This window comes from Gopherus flavomarginatus, chromosome 4 (assembly GCF_025201925.1).
Source record: "Gopherus flavomarginatus isolate rGopFla2 chromosome 4, rGopFla2.mat.asm, whole genome shotgun sequence".
NCBI classification, from domain to species: Eukaryota; Metazoa; Chordata; order Testudines; family Testudinidae; genus Gopherus; species Gopherus flavomarginatus.
In genome coordinates, this window is record NC_066620.1 from 38,050,324 (window position 1) to 38,073,226 (window position 22,903).

At 40.7% G+C, this 22,903-nt stretch overlaps 1 protein-coding gene across 6 annotated transcripts in view; it reads right to left on the reverse strand.

The window, feature by feature from the left end:
* Nucleotides 1–22,903, reverse strand: part of PRKCE (protein kinase C epsilon) — a 498,124-nt gene that overhangs the window by 43,783 nt on the left and 431,438 nt on the right. The gene's annotated exons all lie outside the window — the stretch shown is intronic.

Sequence of the window (22,903 nt, forward strand, 5' to 3'; positions counted from 1 at the left end):
TAACCCTTTCTCTCAAACAGGCCACATACTGCAAACATTTTAAGTACATGGCCCTTGTCTGACCCACAAACTATAAGAAAGCACAAACAGGTAAGTGCACAGCAAAAACAAACAGAATCAGCTGTTCGCTATGTGCATGTAGAGTTTGCAGGAGTCATTTTGGTGTAACAAGAAAACTGAGGGTACCAAGCACTTTGCAGGATTAGGCCTTTAAACTTTTGTCAGGTGCATAAAAGTACAAGCCTCAAGCCCAACCCAGCCGTACTCAGCACAGTATCAAGGATGAGTGTGAGAAGACTTGCCCCTGTATAATTCCCAAACCTAGGCCTGGCCAGAGGCCACTTTGGATTCCATCACACCTAAGGCCCGGTCTGCACAAAAGAGATTCACATGGACAACGTCTAACAATTAAGTTATACTGGGGCCAAACTCTAATGTAGATCTGCTGTATCAGTGCAAAACGAGGCTTACCCCAGTCACGCTTACCTGGGCATGTTATTGAGATACAACAAACCCTGTTTTGCACCACTGCAGGCTGTCTATATTAGGAGTCTGCACTGGTGTGTAACCAAACTGATGTAATTGCATCAGCAAAAATTCCTTAATGTAAACAGCGGCTAAGAAAAGTGGAAGTAGCCATTCTAGCAACAAGGGTTCACCGTGTTGCTCCAGACATAGCCTTTTGCCAAGCGAGAAGAAAGACACCAAACTATGATTCCAGCTTGACCCCAATTAGAGGTTCTGTCTACGCCTCCTACAGAGGCAGGCTAGGCAGGCTTTGCTTTTCCTTTGTCCTGCTGGAGTGGTGCAAAGAGTCAGAGCACGCTAGGGATCTGGCCTCAAAAACTGGTAGGAAGTTACCATTGCCAAAGGCTAGCAATGTTCTGAGATCTGAGCTTGGTGGTGCCTCCAACTGGCTCGCCCCTGTACACACTCCAGGGCAGGGGTGGGCAAACTATGGCCCGGGGCCCACATCCAGCCCTCCAGACGTTTTAATCTGGCCCTCGAGTTCCTGCCGGGGAGAGAGGTTGAAGGCTTGTCCCGCTCCAGCACTCCAGCCAGGGAGCGGGGTCCGGGGCTTGCCCCATACTGCGTGGCTCCTGGAAGCAGTGGCATGTCCCCCTCAAGCTCCTACACATAGGGGCAGCCTTGGGGCTTTGCAGGCTGCCCCCACGTGAAGAGCCACTCTCGTAGCTCCCATTGGCCGGGAACTGTGACCAATGGGAGCTGCAGGGGCAGCACCTGTGGATGGGGCAGTGTGCAGAGCTGCCTGGCTGTGCCTCTGCGTAGGAGCCAGAGAGGAGACATGCTGCTGCTTGAGGCAAGCACCGCTCGGAACCTGCACCCCGATCCCCACCCCCGCCCTCAAACCCCTTGGTCCCAGCCCAGAGCACCCTCCTGCACCCCCAACCCCACATCCCCAGCCCCACCCCAGAGCCTGCACCTTGAGCCAGAGCCTTCACCCCCACCTGCATCCCAGCTCCCAATTTCATGAGCACTCATGGCCCGCCATACCATTTCCATACCCAGATGTGGCCCTCAGGTCAAAAAGCTTGCTCACCCCTGCTCCAGGGCGTGCCCTGGGAACCTCCAGGAATAAACCTATTCTAATAATAATAAATAAATAAATAATCAATCTGTGGCATGGATTTAACTCAAAATACCAATTATAAATAATATATATCCAATATACTTAAATTAGATAGCAATGTTCAATAATCCATCTTCCACACATTAAGGCAATATTTATATATCCTTTTAGGCTGAACGTGCACACAGAACACACTGTAATATGAAGGACTTTTGAGTCAAATAAGGACAGTTTTATTGTTCCAGCACTCAAAGAGCGTCTCTTAAAGCCACTCTGTTCATTGTGCTAAATGTAACACTTAGCAGGTTCTAAAATTGGCATATTTTTCAGTCCTGCAATCTGTGATTTTAAGAGAGGCACAGTCCTGCCAAGAACAGAATCCTCAGTGCTGGAGTTAAAAGCAAGAGTTGTCAAATACATCCAGGAAAGAAGACATCCTACCATAATTTGCATGAAAAAATCACTTAAAAATATGGGATTGGGTTCCGCCACTAGAATTTTAGTTCAAAGTTCTGATTCCAATGAGAGAGAAGACTGAGGAGGATAAGCTCCCAGCCTTGCAATACCTCATTATTTTCTTTGCATAAAAAACAGTTCAGAAATAATCTCACAGGAATATAACACATTCATTGTTAAAGAGCAGCACAGCACATCCTAGCAGCTGGTTTCTAATCATTCTTAGCATGAATGTGTTTATGTCAAAAATACCCAACTCTCAGTTACTAGATTGGGAGGGGTCAAAAACATGTTGAGAAAGGGATATCCACCTTTCCTGTCTTGCACAGTATTTATACATTTTCTAAAAATACTGTTGATTATCTCATGATTTAATACAGTGGATACTGTGTACCATTAATTTACCTGTCACCTGCCTTAGGTTGGACCAAGAGGGGTAGAAAAACACTTGAATGAAAAAGCAAACAAGTAAAGAAACAAATTGATAAAAACAACAACAAAGTAAGTAGAAAGTGTTTCTGCTTAGAGGTGCATTATACAATCCTTTTTATTGTTATTTATTCATTTAGATGTATACAAAACTTAAAGAAGTGTCTGTCTGGGCTCTGAACATCTCTCCCATACATTAAAAATACAAGCCAAAAAATACTGACAGAAAAAAGAAAAAGAAAGAAAGAAAAGAAAAATAGCTGTTTTTCCTAAGGCAAGGAAGGGAACAAAATCCCACTGTATGTTCACACTGTACCAAATACTCAGCTGGAGCCAACTATGCTAAAACAGATTTAGTAGTATCATTCAGCCACATTTCAGAAGTACTTGCGAAACATATATGCCTAATAGGGAGATATCTCTTTAAGAGACCTATGGGAGGGTGGGGATAGGAGTGAGTTGTGTCTGGGTCATTGTTGCTAGGCAGATTTACCACTCCCCATCCAGAAGTTTCTGGACTCGGGTTTGGTAGTTTTGGATATGCTCCAAAAGATTCCCTGCTGCTGGGGTCAGACTCCATGAGGGAAGTGGTCAGAGCAACTGCTTTACAAAAGGCCATGTGCCTTGTGTGAGTTGGGAGAAAGGAGCAGAAACATCTTGCAGCAGATTAATGACATTGTTAACCCTCCAACAGGGAAGCATGGCCAATGTTAATTATAGAAAAGGGAAATTGGGAGGGAAAAATAATTTCTTCTATTTTAATTGTATACTTTGAATGTTGTTTGATTTTAGCCAAATTGTTTTCGTTAAATTGTCTCAACTAGTTTGATTCACCAACTTTCTCTTTAAATGTGATAATGAGAAAAAAGTCATTTATATTTTGCTATTCTCACTTTTGTGTTTTCTCATCATGGTTTTTACAAAAATCCATATATTTAACTGAGTAGTTGGTTAATCAGTTAGCTGACTGGCTAACAGTGCTTTCAGAAGAGGAAGAGTCTGCATGGATTCCAACTGAAGAGTCCTAAAAGCAAATGGAGGGAAGACGTTGCTTGTGACTGACCTGTTTATATTTAATTAGTTTTCTTTATTTATATTTATGTATAACTGTGAAGATAATGTATGAGGATTATAAATTAGCCATGTTATGTTCTAAAATTAAATTATTACATTAGAACATCAGAGTTATGAACTGACCAGTCAACCACACACCTCATTTGGAATTGGAAGTATACAATCAGCAAGAGCAGAGTCTCCCTCCACAACCTCCCTCCCCCAAAAAAGCATACACAGTACTGTGTTAAACATAAACTACTAAAAAAATAAAGGGAAAGCAACATTTTTCTTCTGCACAGTAAAGTTTCAAAGCTGTATTAAGTCAATATTCAGTTGTAAACTTTTGAAAGAACAACCAGAACGTTGTGTTAGAGTTACGAATATTTCAGAGTTACAAAATACCTACATTGCTGAGGTGTTCATAACTCTGAGGTTCTATTGTATTATTTATTGTTTCCTTATCATAAGATTTTATAAAGTTATAAATTAAATTCATTCCTTTTGTTCCTGTTGGGACTGAATGTGGGGAGGTTGACCCTGTGCAATCCTTGCTGAAAATCCTGACAGACCGAATTCTGGGTCTCCAGCTACTTTCCTATGGGAGTTGGGTTGGTTTTTTTGGGGGGGTACTGGAGAAGAGCAATGAAGTGAACTGTAGCCCACCGAAAGGTTACATTTGCAGAACTGAGGACCTCATTTGTAGTCAAATCACCCCAACCTTCCTTCAGCATGAACCAAGCATCGTCATCCACTGACAACCCAGCCATGCAAGAAATAATTAAAGGCAAAGTCACAAGAATCAACATTTTTAATTCCATGAATCTGGTCTACACTTTATGAAAGTCTGCCCCACCTTGTGTTTCTCCAACCACAACCAAAGGGATCATGTGAGCTAATCCCTTCGTACCAACTCTTGTTAGTTCAGGTAGCATTGCTCCACTCTGTTGGCAACTGTAAAGAGCCCCAGCTGACCATCCACATAAGGTCCTCCAGGACAGGCCGCAAAGTCTACTGTCCCAATACCAATGTAAGCACCCTCCTGAGTGCATTCCAAACTGGAAAAAAAGCCCCACCTCTAGGAACAAACAACAACAAGAGAAAAAATCCCCCCCCACACCAACCTTTTCAACCTAGTGGGTCAACCATTTCCGCTCACCATCCTGGTTAAGCCCCAATTACAGAATTTCTCATTGTCATAGATAGGAGACAGATACTAACCAGCTCAATCCTACCCTGCCAATGGGATGAGATAAATAAAACAAAAGAGTTAACTCCAAAAACCACACAAGCCCTCCATGAGACTCTGCTTCCATCTGAGTCACAAGTGCTACACACACAAGGGTGTGTGTTCAAACTAGACTGTGACATCATTTAGTAGATCTAAGAAAGAGAAGACTGGACTCTTGAAGAATGGGAAATTTCTACTGTGTGCAAACACTCTGATGTGAGTTGTGAAACCGTCTACGTTCCAGGCTGAGCTAGCTGAGCTAATAAAGGGGTCAACTACAGCACCAAAGCAGTGCTGCCAGGAAATTAATTCTTCTAGGTGGAGGTTCAGAAAAAAGCTTGTAATTGTAGATGTTTTTTAACCTTCCAAATTTGGAAATCCCCACAACCTATGGAATAATAAAAGCTGAATTAGAAAGTTGAGCTGTTAGGATCAAACAATCATAGCATGATTACATTTGACACAAATTAGGAACCAATTCAGCTAGTATCAAAACAGAAGTTAAGAACAGAAAGAAGGTCATAATGTGGCTAATTATGATAGAGGATTGATGAAATTCAAGGGACAGCTCAGAAAACTGGAAACTCTGGAATTTGTAGTGGTAAGACTGATCCCGGAAGCTAACGATTCTTCTTAACTTTTAGCTTAACTCTCTGATCTTGGAATTGGGGATTTCCCAGTGCTGGCAGAGGTCACACTGGCAGCTGCTAGCATCTACTCTTTAACATTTTGTAAAAGCCAGAAGCATGCTTGGCAATGACTAGATAATAGATGAATACATAATCACCACCCCAAGGATCTTCTAACCTAAAAACAATCCTAGAGAGCAATAAAACACAATAGCACCAAACCACCATGTGGTGGAGAGGCATAGTGGTGCAGTCACTAGTTTTATTTGCTTATGGGTAGACAGACATTTGTAATGGGAAAGCTGGATACAGACTCTAAGATAATTAATAGACAGGAAAATTCTGAATACATCAAAAGTGGATGATGCCATTTACATCACAAAAGTTTAAATTGACCTGCAAACGATCATCACATATTAATGCAGTGATTCTTGTAGCCTTCTTAATTTAAACGGTTAATATTTACTTGATTAGGTTTCACCTCTAGAAAGGCTAAAGTGTGTCAGTTATCATTAAATGGAGGATCCCTGAGACACACATGAGGAATAAAAAATCTTTCGTTAGCCAAGAATTCAACACCTATTATAATAATATAAAGGATGGTAAAAAATAAAAATGAACTTGTTTAGTCATGGTCCCTTGTGGGGAAATCCATTGACAGGAGAGTGTGTGACATCTTAGTTTCTACTATCTAGTCATCCTGATCTTCCCAGTTATGCTCCAGGTGCCACTCTCTCTTATACCATGTTATGTTAGTGCCCATTTTAGCCTATGCATATTCATAATGCATAGTATCAGAGGGGTAGCCATGTTAGTCTGGATCTGTAAAAGCAGCAAAGAATCCTGTGGCACCTTATAGACTAACAGACGTTTTGGAGCATGAGCTTTCGTGGGTGAATACCCACTTCGTCATAATACATAGACACCCCTTTTCTTCTTATCTTAACTTCTACAACCCAATTCCTATAGGTTAATCAATCATTTACTTCATACTCATTATCATTTACAACAATAGTTGCTATGGCATTACTGCAGTTAATGCTTGTGACTTGTGACATATATTCATTAAAAATCCCTAAAATATCAGTAATTCATATTTGTTGTTTCTTACCTCATCTCACTGCACTTATTTATACTTCACAGTTGTGAGCTGAGGTCTGTTGTCTGTCATTTATTTATGTCAAGTTATACTTAGGCCTTTCCTCTCGTGCTTCTGTCAGTACAGGTCCTTAGGCTTCCAGGTTCACTACTTGCATGATAGTAGAAGCCACACCTTTAGGCATCATCTGAAATCCTGCAAACGCTACATTCTGAACCTTTTCCAAAATGTGACCCTCATCGACTTTAAGGCCAGAGGGTACCATCATGATCATCTAGTCTAATCACCTGCACATTGCAGGCCATAGAACTTTGCCCACCCACTCCTATAATAGACCCAGAACCTCTGGCAGAGTTACTGAAGTCCTCAAATCATGATTTAAAAACTTCAAGTTACAGAGAATCCACCATTTGCACTATGCAAGTGACACGTGCCCTGTGTTGCAAAGGAATGTGAAAAACCCACAGGATTTCTGTCATTCTGATCCGGGGAGAAATTCCTTGCCGATCCCAAATATGGCAATCAGTTAGATCTGAGCACGTGGGGAAGAATCAGTATCCAGACACCTAGGAAAGAATTCCTCATGATAATTGAGAGCCCTCCCCATCTAGTGTCCCGTCACTGGTCATTAGAGATATTTGCTACTAGCAGTCACAGACCAGCTCCATGCCAGTGTAGGCAGTCTCCTTATACCATCTACTCCATAAATTTTTCAAGCTCAAGTTAGATTTTTTGCCCCACGTTATTCCCCTTGGAAGGCTGTTCCAGACTTCACTCCTCTGGCTTTTAGAAACCTTTGTCTAATTTTAAGCCTAAACTTATTTGTGGCCAGTTTATATCCATTTGTTCTTTTGTCACATTAGCGCTTAACTTAAATAACTCCTCCCCTTCCGTGGTATTTGTCCCTCTGATGTATTTATAGGGAGGAATCATATCTCCCCTCAGCCCACTTTTGGTTAAGCTAAACAAGCCAAGCTCTTCGAGTCTCCTCTCATAAGGTGGGTTTTCCATTCCTCTGATCACCCTAGTAGCCCTTCTCTGCACCTGTGCCAGTTTGACTGAATCTTTCTTAAACATGGGAGATGTGAAAGTAGAATGAATTATATTGTAAAAATAGAATGGATTAAAGAAATACTGTATGTACCTTTAAGCAGAAATAAGAAATGTTGAAATACAGGTGTCAGGAAAAGAAACATTAAGGCATAAACAATGAGGCCACTTAAGCTAATGGTGAAATATTAACCGGAGATTGGTAAAAGTTTATAAGGAAATTAACTATGTATGTCTAGCCTCAGGTAAACTTGTCCGTTCTGCTTTCTTTGTCCTCTTGTTAAGTTTGCGCTCTTTTTATCTGTATAAAATAAGGTAGTGTGGGTCTTGGAAAGCACTCACATTATCTGAGTGTGTTAGCAGAGCGCTGTGCTAATAAAACAGAATGGTCTGACAAATTGTGAGTCGTGAGTCTGACTTTGACAGAGACCATAATTGCACACAGTGCTCCAGATGAGGTCTCACCAGTGCTTTGTATAATGGTACTAACACTTCCCTGTCTCTGCTGGAAACACTGGTCTACAATTTTTGAGAAGTCGTCTGCTTCAGAGAAAAAATGTGATATTTATTATGTATTTTGACGTGCTGAATTCTAATATGACAATTAAAACAACTGATTGGCTACTGTTTCTAAGATATTTAAGTTTTTACATTTTATGTCTATGTATATTGTGTAGATAGTACAGTTTTAATCATAAATTGTAAACCTCGGTCTTTTCATGTGTTTATGGTTGCTTTATATGATAATATTTCACCTGTCCTGTTTATGGAACACTTTAAAAATCAGCAAAAGGCTTATATAAATAAAATTTATTATGAAACAAAAGGCAAAAAACTATTATATACATAGTTTAGTCCTATTCAGTGTCTACTCGGCACTTCTTGGCTTGTCTCTTGTATTCATTAAATGGAGCATCTCTTGTCACTGTCCAGCAATAGTCTGCAAGCATTGATGGGCTCCATTTGTCCTGATAGCCTGCCAGGAGATTCCACTGCTGTAGTCTGGAGCCCAACAGCTCTGCCTTACTCTTGGGTAGTTCCAAATCCCTGACAAGGTCATTCAGTTCACCTTGTGTTATGAGGTGTGGTTCAGAGGAGGAGGATGAGAGAAAATGTGGGTCCGGTGACATTGATGGTTCAGGACCAGAAGTTTCATCCTCTTCCTCTTCCTCGTCTGACTCAAGTGAGAATGATTCTGGTGCATCAGGAACCGGCAGTCCTTCTCCATGGGGTACTGGGTGTATAGCTGATGGAATGTTTGGATAATGCACAGTCCACTTTTTCTTCTTTGACACACCTTTCCCAACTGGAGGCACCATGCAGAAGTAACAATTGCTGGGATGATCTGTTGGCTCTCTCCAAATCATTCGCACTGCAAAAGGCATAGATTTCCTTTTCCTGTTCAACCACTGGCCAAGATTTGTTGCACAAGTGTTGCAGCATATGTGTGGGGCCCACCTCTTGTCCTAATCTCCAATTTTGCAGCCAAAATAAAGGTGATAGGCTTTCTTAACCATAGTGGTTATACTGCGCTTTTGTAATGCAAAAGTCATTTCACCACAAACATAGCAGAAGTTATCTGCACTGTTCACACAAGTACGAGGCATCTCTGCTCACTTTGGCTAAACATAAATGTGTCCCTTTGCAAAATCAAACACTGACAAATAAAAGAGCACGACACTGTATGATTTCTAGAGCTGATATAGGGCAATTTGTTCAGCAGAGTGATGTAAGCTTCGTTATGATTGCATCATCCATGACTTCTAGGAATAACATGATGCAATTAATATCATGTATGACGCAATACCAGCTTCAGATTGCATCATTCATTGTTTTGCCTAAAAAGCAAGTACTGTCCAAACCCAGTCATAGATTTATTCATAGATCCAGTCAAAGATGTATTTTAGTCATTTCTGGTTTAAATTGAGATCCCTTCCCTTTATAACTCACTTATCCTCCGCCATCCCCAAGTCAAGGGTCGTATATACTGGCCCAATAGCATATCTTGAAAACTAGAGCCAATCAACAATTTTAAGCATCATTTTCATTCTCAGTGACCCAAAATTAGTAAAGTTGGACTACATTTATTTTAGAAGCATTTTGGCTGTAGAGCAGTGAAATACCTTCCTGATGCATCCCAGGATTGCATTAGCCATTTTTCATGGCCACATCACATTGGTGTCTCATAGTCATCCTGCGATCAACCAATACACCCAGGTCTTTCTCTTCTGCTGTTGCTTCTAACTGATAAGTCCTCAGCTTACAGAAAAAAAACTCTTGTTGTTAGTTCTTAAGTACATGACCTTGCATGTTGCATTATTAAATTCCCTCCCGTTTCTATTACTCCAATTTTTCAGGTCACACAGATCTTCCTCTCACTTGACCCTCACAGAAGGCAGTTTTGGGACCCCTTCGTCTAGTCAAAAAGACAGGTGGAGGGCTTGCAACCCTTAATTGCCAGTTGAGAACCCATATGTTAATGGACTTCAAAATTATTCTTAACATAAGCAAAAAATATACTGGAGTTAAATTAAATTAGGAGAAATTTGAAAAAGACTTTAAAACAATAGCAGCACAATTCCTATAGCCAAACATGTAGGAAGCAAGGAGACAAGTTGAGGTTAACAAAATGCCAAAATCATAGCTAGAACAGTCAAATGAAAATCTATCAAGGCTGCAACACCCTCTGAAACCATTGAGGAGTATTTGGTTCATTTACAGTTACCACATTTTAAAAAACAAATAGTTATGCAACTCGGGGGCGGGGGATCTAATGACTAAACGGACGTATAGTGAGAGCTGGCAGGCTGAGGCACTTCACCTTGTCACACATAGAAAAGATGAAGAAACAAAGTGAGTACAACAGAAAAGAATGGTCAGGAAGCATATCTTTGCACCACACTGGGGTCAATGAAGAAACTGAAAGCAAGTAAAGAGCATCCTATGAGGACAAGAATTCAGAAGACAGACCACCCCCACTAGAAAAAGTGGCATGTTTTCTCATTCCTTAGAAAAGTAGTATAGTATATTCTTCTTTGTTTTGATTAGCTGAGGATAGTATTTTCTTTAGGAATGTTTCCCTTAAGTGTATGAAAAATGTGCATGTACGTGCATGTGCCTGCATATGTGTGTGTGTGTGTGTGTGTGTGTGTGTGTGTGTGTGTGTGTGTGTGTGTGTGTGTGTGTGTGTGTGTGTGTGTGTGTGTGTGTGTGTGTTAGCAGGACAACTGCAAGGCTCTGTTATCCATCATGACACTCCAGCCTAATTTCTTCCCTCTTATTACTCTATACCTATTTCACACTACCACCACATTTGTACATGACTTGAGTGAACAAATGGTGCTCTTTCCATATGTTCCTTGGGAGACAGAAAAGCTGATATGCAACCAATTATGGATGCAGGAGAGCTGTACATACTGTGGCTTCCCCCACTTTTGTGATAACCTAAGTCCTGCTTGAGGTGTGGGAGATGTGGCCTACATCACTTCTTATCCAAGGTCTCCTGCGTGACAGTGTAAAGTGGTCCCAACCAAGCCAATGGACTAGTTTGTACAGATTTACCATATAAATTGCTTACAGAACCAAATTCTCTCTCTCCTAACTACACTGCTCCAAAACCACTTCTATTTAAATGTGCAGTACCCTCTGCTGTGCAATATAAATTAGAGCAGTAACTTCTGATTGTGCAGCCATGAAAAATGTTACTGTGATATTATTCTGGTGTCTGTGTTCACTAAACGTGTTCAACCTCAATAATAGAGGATGCTGAAAAGAACTATTTTATTTGAGTATAGTTTTAATTATACTTAGCACAGAGTTTAAGGAAGCTCTTTAAAAAATACTGAGCTTCCTCAACTCCCTTCAGCTTCAGTGGGAGTTGGAGATATTCTGCATCTGGCTGGATTGATTTTTTTTTAAACAGGCATAGAAAAGGAGTAGCAGTTTTGACAGTGCTAAGAACTGCTCCAAGAAACAGCCAACCATTTTGTTAATTTGGATAGTGAGTAAATAGCCATCAATCTCTGCAATTTAGAGTAACTGTCTGCACAGAACGACTCATTCTGTCTTTTGTTTCCCAGTGTAAATGCCAACTGTCTTCCCCTAAATCTGAACCTCCCAAATGATATAGTGTGGGGGTAGCTCAGTGACAACAGTCTGTTAGATTTCTTCTTTCTCCTTTTGCATTTTATTCTCAGGGACTAAGAAAAGTCATCTGTGTCTGGCAAAATGAGACACCACAACATGAGAGAATTGCAAACAGCCCAACCAGTCATGCCAGGAAAATGCCCAAATCACCTGAATGCAGTAGAAATATATTAAGCTCTCTTTTTCCTGGTTAGTGTGCCAAAATCTACTGTACAGACACAGTTCAGTTGACTTCAGCAATTGACCACCGAAAATATGCTCTTTTTCAACACTCTTTTTTCAGGAAGCATTAAATAGAATAATTTGGGCCTTGGCTTTGATTTGTGAACACTTGCCAGCATCACAAATAACCACGCAAGCGAGCATGATTGAAGGATCTGTTCGAGAGAGATCCAGGACTATAATAGCAAGGCTAGTGCAGGTCAGAACAGAGATGTATGGACAGACTCCATGCACACTGTAGGCCACCAATGGAGAGGATGAGAGTTTGTACAGTGCCCATTCATACTGGGCCCAGATCTGCAAAGGGCCCTTCCTGTAAGGTGCTGAGTGCCCTCAGTTCTAATAAGAGTTGAGATGATCATACAGGATTGGATGATTATAACCTGACATTAGCCAGTAGCCAGTGTTATAAGAACCTCATTTGTATAGCCACCAGAATGTCTCACACATATTTATTTAGCTAACACAGATAATTATATTTCCACTAGGCAAAGCAGATGCATTTAAATAACCAAAATGGGTTTCTACCAGTAACATCAGAACGTCTGCCAAATACTACATACTATAGTCTTTGAATCAGGGTAAACATGAGCTCGTGTATATAAATCTACATTTGAACAACAAAATCAAGTAGCTAAGAAACACGGTCATGTACTGGTTTAAGCAAACAATCATTTAGAAGCATATATATCTACAGCAGCTGTTTCTACTCTAACTTCAAAATGAAGAAAAAACCAAAAAGCTTATAATTTTCAGTGTGGGTGGCACTGGATTCAAAAGATTCCAGGCGCCCAGAGATGCATTTATTTTAGAGGCTAATCATTGCATTGGAGGCAAGGATCAGTTGTTTTTCGTTTGTTTGTTTGTTTTGTTTTTTTGATTTTTGAATTAAATGCAAAGTTGGGAGTTAAATAAAGGATCATAACTTATTGTAAGTGCGTAAAGAATGTCCAAGCTAGAGTAAAATGCTGGCAGTAATGTAAAGAAAGGGAGCAGCATTGTATATATTTACTCTTTAATTGTTCTGAACTGGTCAGAAAAGTAGGCTATATAAAAGAACCCTGAGGTCTTTCATAATTTTTAATTTCTATTTTGCTGCTGTTGTTTATAATAAACCCCTTGAACAGTGCACCTGAGATAATATTCATTGACATTGTTTTCTTCTATGGGAAAACCTGGCCTCCACTGCAAAGCTTGAATGGTCAGGATGTTCAGGGAGGGAGTCACAGGAGGCAGAAGGGAAGGAAACATCCCCTTCCAAGCCATGACTAGGCAATGGGACAATTCTAAGCTGCTAGAGTTTGCGTTTGGAAGCATGAGAGTTCTTTATCCCATTATCACACAGCATTAACAATCTGAACTATGTAGCAAGCTGGAATTATTTTTCTTAATGAACAAACCTGATTCCTCCATTCTTACATGCTTACTGGAATATGGATGCTTTTTCTGAATCAAGGCTTAATGGGCCTGTCTGGTGCCTGATACAAACTCACAATTTTCTGTCATTTTATCTGGTGCTGCATCTAAACGTTAGCAAGTGTACAGTACATCCCTTGATCACCAGAACCTCAGTTGTCTGAAATGTCATAATCTGAAAGAGGATTCTGTCTTCTCAAATCTATTAACACTATTGGCATAAGTATCTGAAACCTCAGTTCTTCAAGCATATTCATTGTCTCCCATAACATTCAGATAACTAACGTGTGATGAGGCATTTAAATCTCCAGGCAGCACAAGGGACCCAGGAGTGGTGTTATAGCCACGGGGCCCAAGACCGAACCTTCAAGCCCAGTGACGGAGTACTCCTCCTTCTCCCCTCTGAAGAGTCAAAACTGCTTGCCCAATGGCAGGGTGCTGACAACTTGATCCAGCGAGTGAGGCCAGTCATGTATGAAGTCCACCAACCAGACCGAAGAAGAAAGAAGCAGATTTACCACATAATCTTCTGAAGTCTTGGCATGCACAGGATGAGTTGCTAGTTACCCCTCACCCACCTGAGCCGGCCTTAGGTCCCCAGGTCCTGGATATGGCCAAGACTGAGGAGCCTCACCTGGGGGACACCCTCTCCCCAGAACAACAGGAACAGGCTCGGTACCTGGTGGCTGCCTTTCGTACAACTTTCACTGCCCTTCCCAGCCAGACTAGCATAGTCCAGGACACCATTAAGACGAACCCGGGGACGTGATTTGGGAAACCACTTGCCCGCTCCCACGACAGACACAGGAAGTTGTTGAAAGGGGGAGTCCAAGCGGTGATGGAGCTACGAGTCATGGAATGATCACAGAGCGAATGGCACAGTCCCATCGTGTTGGTTCCGAAGCCCAATGGGACTCTCCAATTCTGCATAGATTTCTGAAAAGTGAACACGATATCAAAGTTTGACATGTACCCTATGCCCAGGATCAATGAACTCCTCAATCATCTGGGAAATACAACATGGAAGTAGCCTCACAAAAGGCTACTGGCACATCCCCTTGGACCCGAGCTCCAAAGAGAAGACTGTGTTCGCTATGCCGAGAGGGCTCCAGCACTTCACTCGGATGCCATTTGGCCTCCATGGAGCCCCGTCAACCTTCTATCACCCGATGGACCACCTCCTGGACCCCCAAACTGAGTACGCTGCGGCCTACCTGGATGATGTCGCAGTATACAGCTGCCAGTGGGAGGAACATTAAAATCAGGTGGTTGCCATCCTCTGGACCCTGCAAGGGGTTGGGCTCACGGCCAACCCAAAAAAGTGTCGAATTGTCACCTGGGCTATACCCTTGGCAGGAAGCCTTGTCCACCCCCTCAGAGGAAAGGTCCAGGCACTGCAAGCATGCCTGGCCCTGATGACAAAGCGCCAGGTACGACAGTTCTTACATCTGGCTGGATACTATTGGCGCTTTGTGCCCCAATTCGCATCCCTCGTGGCCCCCCTTACGGCCCTTGGGGCCATCTTCTCCCAGGAGGTGGATGGAGAAGAACATTCCATCCTCTACCTCAGCCATAAGCTTTTGCCTCGTGAGTGCAAATACTTGGTCATCAAGAAGGAGGCCCTCGCCGTAAAGTGGGCAATTGACGCGCTCAGATATTATCTTCTGGGGCCCCCTTCATCCTGATCACCAACCAGGCACCCCTGCAGTGGTTGAACAGCATGAGGAACTCTAACACCAGGTTGATGTGCTGGTACCTTACCCTCCTGAAGTACCTCTTTACTGTCAAGCATTGGGCAGGTAAGGAGAACGTCAACGCTGATTTCTTCTCCTGCTTAGGGCGGAATCAAGAGACCAGCCCCGAAGATCGGGAGCTGGACTTGAGGGTGTGTGTGTGTAATGGGGTGGATTGGCCACCCACAGACCCGGAGAGGGAAGAGCCCCTCATTGAACCCTAGTGGGCGGAGTCAAGCCATGCTCAACCCTCCCATGGGAAATTAGTGGAAGGGCCCAGAAGTACAAGAGACATGCTGGAGAGCTCAGCTGGGATGCAGCCACCAGAGGAGCCAGACACCTCTGAGCGCCTGAGCTTGGAGGCTGCTGCAGATCTGAACACAGAGGAGCTGCAAGCCCTGACAAAGGCCTGTGCATAAGGTAACAGTCTCAGTTGAGAGTGGGTCTTAGAGAGGGATTGAGTGGTTTTCTTTGTGAGCTTGTGATCCTGGTCATGTTGAGGACCCCAGCCTGTCCTCTTCCTGTTGGTGATTTGACAGGCTTGAGATCTCCGCTTCCTGTAAATAAATGGTCTCAAAGACTGAGGCCTAGCAAGGGGAATTGGGGACAAAATGGTTACCTACTTTTCGTAACTGTTGTTCTCCGAGATGTTTTGCTCATGTCCACTCCATTCTAGCTGTGTAGTGCCCATGTGCACAGTCATTGCGCTCATGTGCTGGTATATTAGGCGTTGCCAACCCTATGCACTCTCAGTTCCTTCTTGCCGGCAACTCCAACAGAGGGGTAGGAAGATGGGTAATGGAATGAACATGAGTAACACATCTTGAAGAACAAAAGTAACAAAAAGGTAGGTAACCATTTTTTCTTCTTTGAGTGTTTGCTCATGTCGATTCCATTCTAGGTGACTTACAAGCAGTATCCTTGGAGGTAGGCTCAAGTTTGCAGTCTAGCGATTTGCAAATCTGCTCTCCTGAAGCCAGGAGCGTTCTGGACCTGCTGGGTAAGTGTACAATGGAACGTGAATGTGTGGATAGATGACCAGGTGGCCACCCTACAGATGTCCTGGATAGGCACTAGGGCCAGGAAAGCTGCTGAAGAGGCTTGCGCCCTGGTTGAGTGGGTGGTTACAATCACTGGAGATGGCATCTTTGCCTCATTGTAGCAGAAGTGAACAAACACAGTGGATCCAAGAAGAAATGATTTGAGTGGACACTGGATGATCTTTCATCCTTGTGTTCATCCACTGTGACGAACAATTGCATTGACTTGCAGAATGGCTTGGTTCTTTTAGTGTACAAGGCAAGCGCTCGCCTGACATCTAGGGAATGCTATCTATACGCCTCCAACTTATGTGGCTCTTTAGCATAGGTGCAGCCAAGTATTAATTAAAACTGCCTGCTATGTGCGTGCCTACTTTTTAAAATCAAAATAACACTTAACCATTATTTGATAAAACCACCTGATAAAAGATGCTGAAAGGATGGTATGAACCTAGGAAATTCGAATCAGATCAAGTCTTTATAGTGGAATGCTTAAAAATGTCAACATGTCCCAGACATGAAATTTATCCATAGACATATTATCTTTAAGGATTACATTCAGATTAATCTAATAGGTTACTTTGACTTACAAAATAACTCACACTTGTTTTGCGGTGCTTTTAATGTATATATATATGGGTAAAATGCCAAACCCACCATTATTTTGCAATGGAACAGTAATGATGAAAAATTAAAACAGAAAGAAAAGCAGTCACTGGATTTCATAAGCAATTTTTCTAGATAACAGTAGTACAAACATTCTTAGTGTTTTTACAGTCAGGATCTCATTGGGCAGAGGATAAAAGAAAAAAACCCACAAACATAAATATCCATTCCACTGAATGCTTTCTACTTCTATAGTACCTGCATTGCAGATAGGGAAACTGAGACAGATTGATTGGATGGTGTCCTCTTAACCTATGACACTTCCATCCAAAACGTTTTTTATCTACTGAAAAGATTAGAGAAAAATATTTTCCTTTATTTTCACACTATCTTTATTGTATGTATTTGACAGCATTGAATATATAGTCAATTCAGTGCTCCTCTCTTTATGTAGATTTTCCATCACCAATGGCTTGATCCTGCTCCCATTCAAGTCAATAGAAGATTTCCCATTTTTGCAGGATAAAGCCACCCACTCCAAATCAAATTAAAAAAAAAAAACACCTTCATTTGCCTTGATTAATATCAGTGATTATAAGATAAACCTCAGACAAATTATCTAGCTTTTGAAATTGAGATATTAAAGATTATAATGCTTAACTATATAAGTGGAAAAACACCTTACACCGTTAATATATACATTTTCACAGACTAGCCATAGATTTAATACCATTGTTTAGACACAGAAAAGTGGGCTCGAAAGCAACACTATTCTATGTTGTTTCAGGCATTCAGAAAAAAACTCTACTCCCTCTCCCCCATTCTAACAAAAATAACAGAAGAAAAGCTGCTACTGTAATCAGCCATAATTGAAGGCATTTCCTGTATTTTGTTATCAAAATGTTTTTTTTTTCCATTACATACCAAGTGAACTCTAGTAAGGTCAAGACACCAGAGAAAAACATGACCAATTATGTCTTTAGTCAAATGAATCAACTACTTTGCTCTTCTTTTCAGAAGCTGGAATCTAGATTTCATCTCAGGCCCCGTAATCTTATGTCTTAAGTCACATTTAAAGAAAAGAAAATCCTTCCACATTTACAATTCCTTCAATACTATTTAGCTTGTCAGGCTTCTCCACCACTCCCATCACCTAAAAGCCATCGTTAGCCTAAGCTCAGTACTTTAATTATATTACATAGAAAAAACAAACCCTGTTCCAATATGATCTGAGCATGAGATAAGCACAACAGGATACAGAGATTTTCAGTTATGACCACGATGCAGGGTCAAACTCTGCCCTCAACTACAACTTTGTTGATTTCAATTATGTTGCCCTGTTGTCAGTCAGGGTAGATTAGGGAAGTCAATGTAGTTACACCAGGGATGAACTGACCAACTGTTGTATGTTAAGGCCACTCCATGGTGCCTAAGTGTAAACTAGATGGTGGTATATTCTCTATATAGTTATAAATAGCTTCAGTTAACCATGGAACTTGTGCGTGTACATTGAGAGAAGAATAAGCAATATAGCCCACAGTAACTTAGTTCAGCCACAGCAGCCCTCTTCATAAAGGGTCTTAGGTGTTCTAATAACTAGGCAGAACAAGGGGAGTTAAGAAAAACAAAGAGTAATATTCGTTTACGCCTAACCAATAATGTCACTGAAATTATATTTTTTAAATGGCTCATACTTTGCATTTGGGGCCTGATCCTGAAACGTGCTAAGCAGCCATTGCTCCAGTTGAGTAAGAGTTGAATTTGTAGTGTAGTCAACAACATCATTGCTTTAAAAGACTCCCCGCTCCTCTTCCCACGTTAGCTTTTTTGACTCTTCTTCAGTTTTCTTGTTTTAATCAAACCAGGAGGGGGAACTGAATTAAAATCAGAGTTCCCTATTTTTTTCCAAGAGGTACAATCTGGTTTCTTCACAGGCTTCAAACAATAGTTTTGTTGGCAGCAGGTTAAAATGTTGCCTTCTGGCTAGACAGGGTCTATTTTCAAGCATATTGTGGGCCTGGGGGTGGAAAATCCTGAAAATCCTATGCTTTTGGTCACTAATCCTGCAGTTGGATGGAGAATGTAAGCCCAAGTATGAGGCAGAGAAGACAGAGAGCTAGCTCATCATCCATGCAACTGCTGCTGGAATACCACATGCAGTCCTGGCATCCACAATTCAAGAAGGATGTTGATAAACTGGAGATGGTTAAGAAAAGAGCCACAAGAATAATTAAAGGGTTGGAAAACACGCCTTATAACGATGCTTGGCAGAATTAGATTTTTAAAATAATTTCAATGGATAATAACTATGTTCATTTCTAAGCAATTTTTCTTATTTTTATCAATTTAAAGTTTCACAGTTGTGGGAAACCATGGGGGGAGAGCATCAAACAACAATTATTTAATGACAACAGATGTTGAGATTCCAAAAGTTAAAGCTTTATAACTCTTAAAACACAAATTGTCAACAGACAAAGTAAATTTCCTTAAACGCTAATAAGTCCTCAATCAGCATTTTTCTTACTTCACCTATAGGTAAATTTCTATTATTATTGATGGAAATATTTGTTCTTGGTTTATGAATGTAGCATGAAATTGACATTTACCAATAAAAAATTAATCCTTCCAAGCCTACTTATAGTGATAGACTCACGAAGCTCAATCTATCCAGTTTAACAAAGACAAAGTTAAGGCATAACTAGTATCTACAAGGGGAACAAATATTTGATAATAAGCTCTTCAAATCTAGTCAACAAAGGTATAAAATGATCCAATGACCGGAAGCTGAAGCTAGATAAATTCAGACTAGAAATAAGGTATAAATTTTTAACAGGGAGGGTAATTAACCATTGGGAAAATTTATCAATGTCGGTGGTGGTGGATTCTCCTTCACTGATAATTTTAAAATCGAGCCTGGATGTTTTTCTAAAAGATGTGCTCTAGTTAAAACAGGAATTATTCTGGGGAAGTTCTATGGCCTGTGTTATACAGAAGTTCAGATTAGAGGATTACAGTGATCCCTTCTGCCTTGGAGTCTAGGAATCCAGCCATGAAGTATCCATGGTCTGATATGGTGCCCCATTGAATTTGACTGCACTTGGTACAGCAGCTTAGGTCACCCATGCCTAAAGCCAACCCAGTTGATAGGCCACCAATGCTCTTATTGGAATTAAATGTTTTCTCCATACTTTTCTTTAAAAAGAAATATACTTCAGATCTTTAGGATTTTTTTTTTGTCTCTTAATCCATGTGAACATAGGTTGATTGGCAAAAATCCCAGTGAGATACTAAGTGTCTTTCATGTCAGTGGCGCTACAATCCACATATACAAGAGTTTGCCATAAAAATCTTTTGTGCTGTTAGTAGGGGCAGTTCCTGAAAGTGGTCAATTAATGGAACTTCCAGTGAAATCAATGGAAGTTCTAAGCCCAAAACACTCTTAGGTCTGAAATCTCAGACTTGTTCATCTTCTTCTCATTACTAACTTGCCTTTATGGATTCACAGTTCACAAACCATCTTTCACAGCCTCTCCATTCTTTGAAGAGTACAGATCATAACGAAAGAAGCAGAAAATAAGTCATACTCAACAAAGATAAAATACAAAAAGAGAAATGTGGAGAACAAACCTGAATGGCAACCCAAATTCTAGGACTCTTTTTTAGAGTCTGCTTTGTATTAGGATGACCAGATAGCAACTGTGAAAAAAACGAGATGGGGGTGGGGCGTAATAGGCGCCTATATAAGAAAAAGTCCCCAAAAACGGGACTGTCCCTTTAAAAACAGGACATCTGGTCACCCTACTTTGTATAGTCACTTGATACATGAGCTCAGGAAGCAATTCAAGCTTAATAGGCCTAGTGTATGAAAGAGCAATGTAGCTAATTGTTTTAGGAGCCTACCTAAGAAGTAAGCCAAAACATTAGGAGAGGTGTGGCCTTAGTGAGTCAGTCATTTCTGCATCCAGGCCTGCTGTCAATGGTGTGGGCAGAATAGAATACCCACAAAAGGCCATATTGTGAATCCCTACTCATCTTGCCAAGCACTTAATCAAATAGTCCCATTGGTTTCTATAGCACTACTCACTAGAGTAAGTGCTCACCACAATCTGTCCCTATTTACACATGCAGACCACCTTTGAACTCCTTGAGTAACACAGTACCCACTTTATGCTTGTGTTAGGGACAGACTGAGCCACCACATTCAGATACAGATTTCTCAAAAGTTTGGTGGTTTTTGGACCTGGGAGTTTGATTTGAGCCTATACCTTTCATTTCTACCATTTCCTTTATTACCCTAACCTTATGTAGCCTTTTAAATCAAGTTTCCAAGAAATAATAATTCCAGTATGGGAACCACACCATAATATAGAGTAAAATCCCCTGGCACAGGTAACCATGAGATGGATGATTGCATTTAAAACCATTAATGTGCTAGCATGATCCTGTATTTTTGTGCCATTTGGGACAATGCAAAAACTCTGCAAATTCATGGTGTGTAGACTGTGCGACGGAGGAGTGTTGTTGCAGGTTGCTATATATAATGCTTCTTTTTATAAAACAAACACATGCCTCAAAATTCTCCCCACTCTTCTCCCAAGGGTATCTTTAGTAGGGAACAAAAACGAGTCCTCGTTTCAAGCAGGCTCTTATTATAGCCCCATGTCAAGTTTCCATTGAGAAGAATGCTTTCTAAGTCAGAAATAATAACTTTACAGGGAACATTGATATAGACAGATTTTTGCAAGTTCCCTCTAATCCCAGTGAAACCTTTTGGGTCTTTTTATGGAAAGCCTTTCCACAGGCTAATGTACATGGTATTACATACAAATGGATTAACTCATATTTATGTTGACTCGTAAGAATGTTGTTTCCTGACAAAATGTTTACTTATATGGAATCACTGGAGCAAAGGTTTTAACATTTCTCCTTCCATTCTGATTTCAGTAGCATAGTTCACATGCCTAAGTTTGTTTTTACACAACCATGTGATCTGAACTCTGGAAGGATATGTATGCTCTTAAACTGAAAATCTTTTCTACCCCTCAAATAGCTCTATGTCATTTAATTGGGGTGAAAGCAGCGGTACTCAACAGAGATGTAATAGGGTTCTGAAGAAACTACTCCAAAAACCTATAGAATTTAATAGAGAATGAGATCTTTTCTAGAGTTGTGGGGAGAGAGAAGAGTTGTTGTTTTTAAACCATCGAGTAGTATTCTGTAGCAGAGAGAGAATTCTCTGGTTCAGAAGTTCTAAAAAAGGCTATCATTTCTATTAAATTCCATAGGACACTTTTATAAGGGAGGATCTCTGGCAAAATTAAAAAGAACCTGGTCATTGATCTATAACATAACAAAAAATGTTTCAGACTCTGCTGATAGCACCTAACTTTATGACCAGATAGAAAACTGACATTATTTTGTTTATTTTAGAAACAGTCACTGGAAAGAAACTTGAACGACTATTACATGAAATAAGGAACTTCTTTTGCATTTCTTGTAATCCCCACACTACTAAACAAACCAAATGGAGTTGTGGGTGCACAAGGAATGCACTATCAAGACTTAAAGGTGACATGATTTGGTAGTAGTCCCAGGAACAAAAGACAGAATTCTACATGTAATCCACTTGAAAAATGTGGGTGACAGCTCCCTCTAGTGGCTGGTCTGCATAGAAGATAAGAGCCTTCTACTGCTACCGGGTAATGGAGTTAGTTCTGTAGTTCAAGAGTAGAGGTCTTTGCTTTGGCAATGTGATCCTGGCTTCAAAGCCTGATCATTACATATGGAGTACAAATATTTATATTTCAGAAGTTGGCCATTATCAGCTAGAGGTGCATAAAGAGATCCACATTATGGTTCCCTATGCTCACAGATAAAAGTTTCAATTGTGTTTTATTAACATTTACAAATAATTTTTTTTCTAGATAGAGAGCCTGTGAGTACATTTTAGTTTCAAGGTAATTTTATATGTACTGTGGTAACCCATGAAAAATAAAGGGTTTAAACTGAACAGCTAATACAACTTTAACTCAAGCACTATCAATGGGATGCTGTCATTAATATAAGAAAACACAAAGTAAAGTTCACCTACTATGTTTAACAACCTACATACATAATAAAAGGCACTATTCTTAATTGTCATACATGTTATGGAAAGCTGGTTTGTAAGAGTGTCACTCATGAAAAATGACACCTCATGACT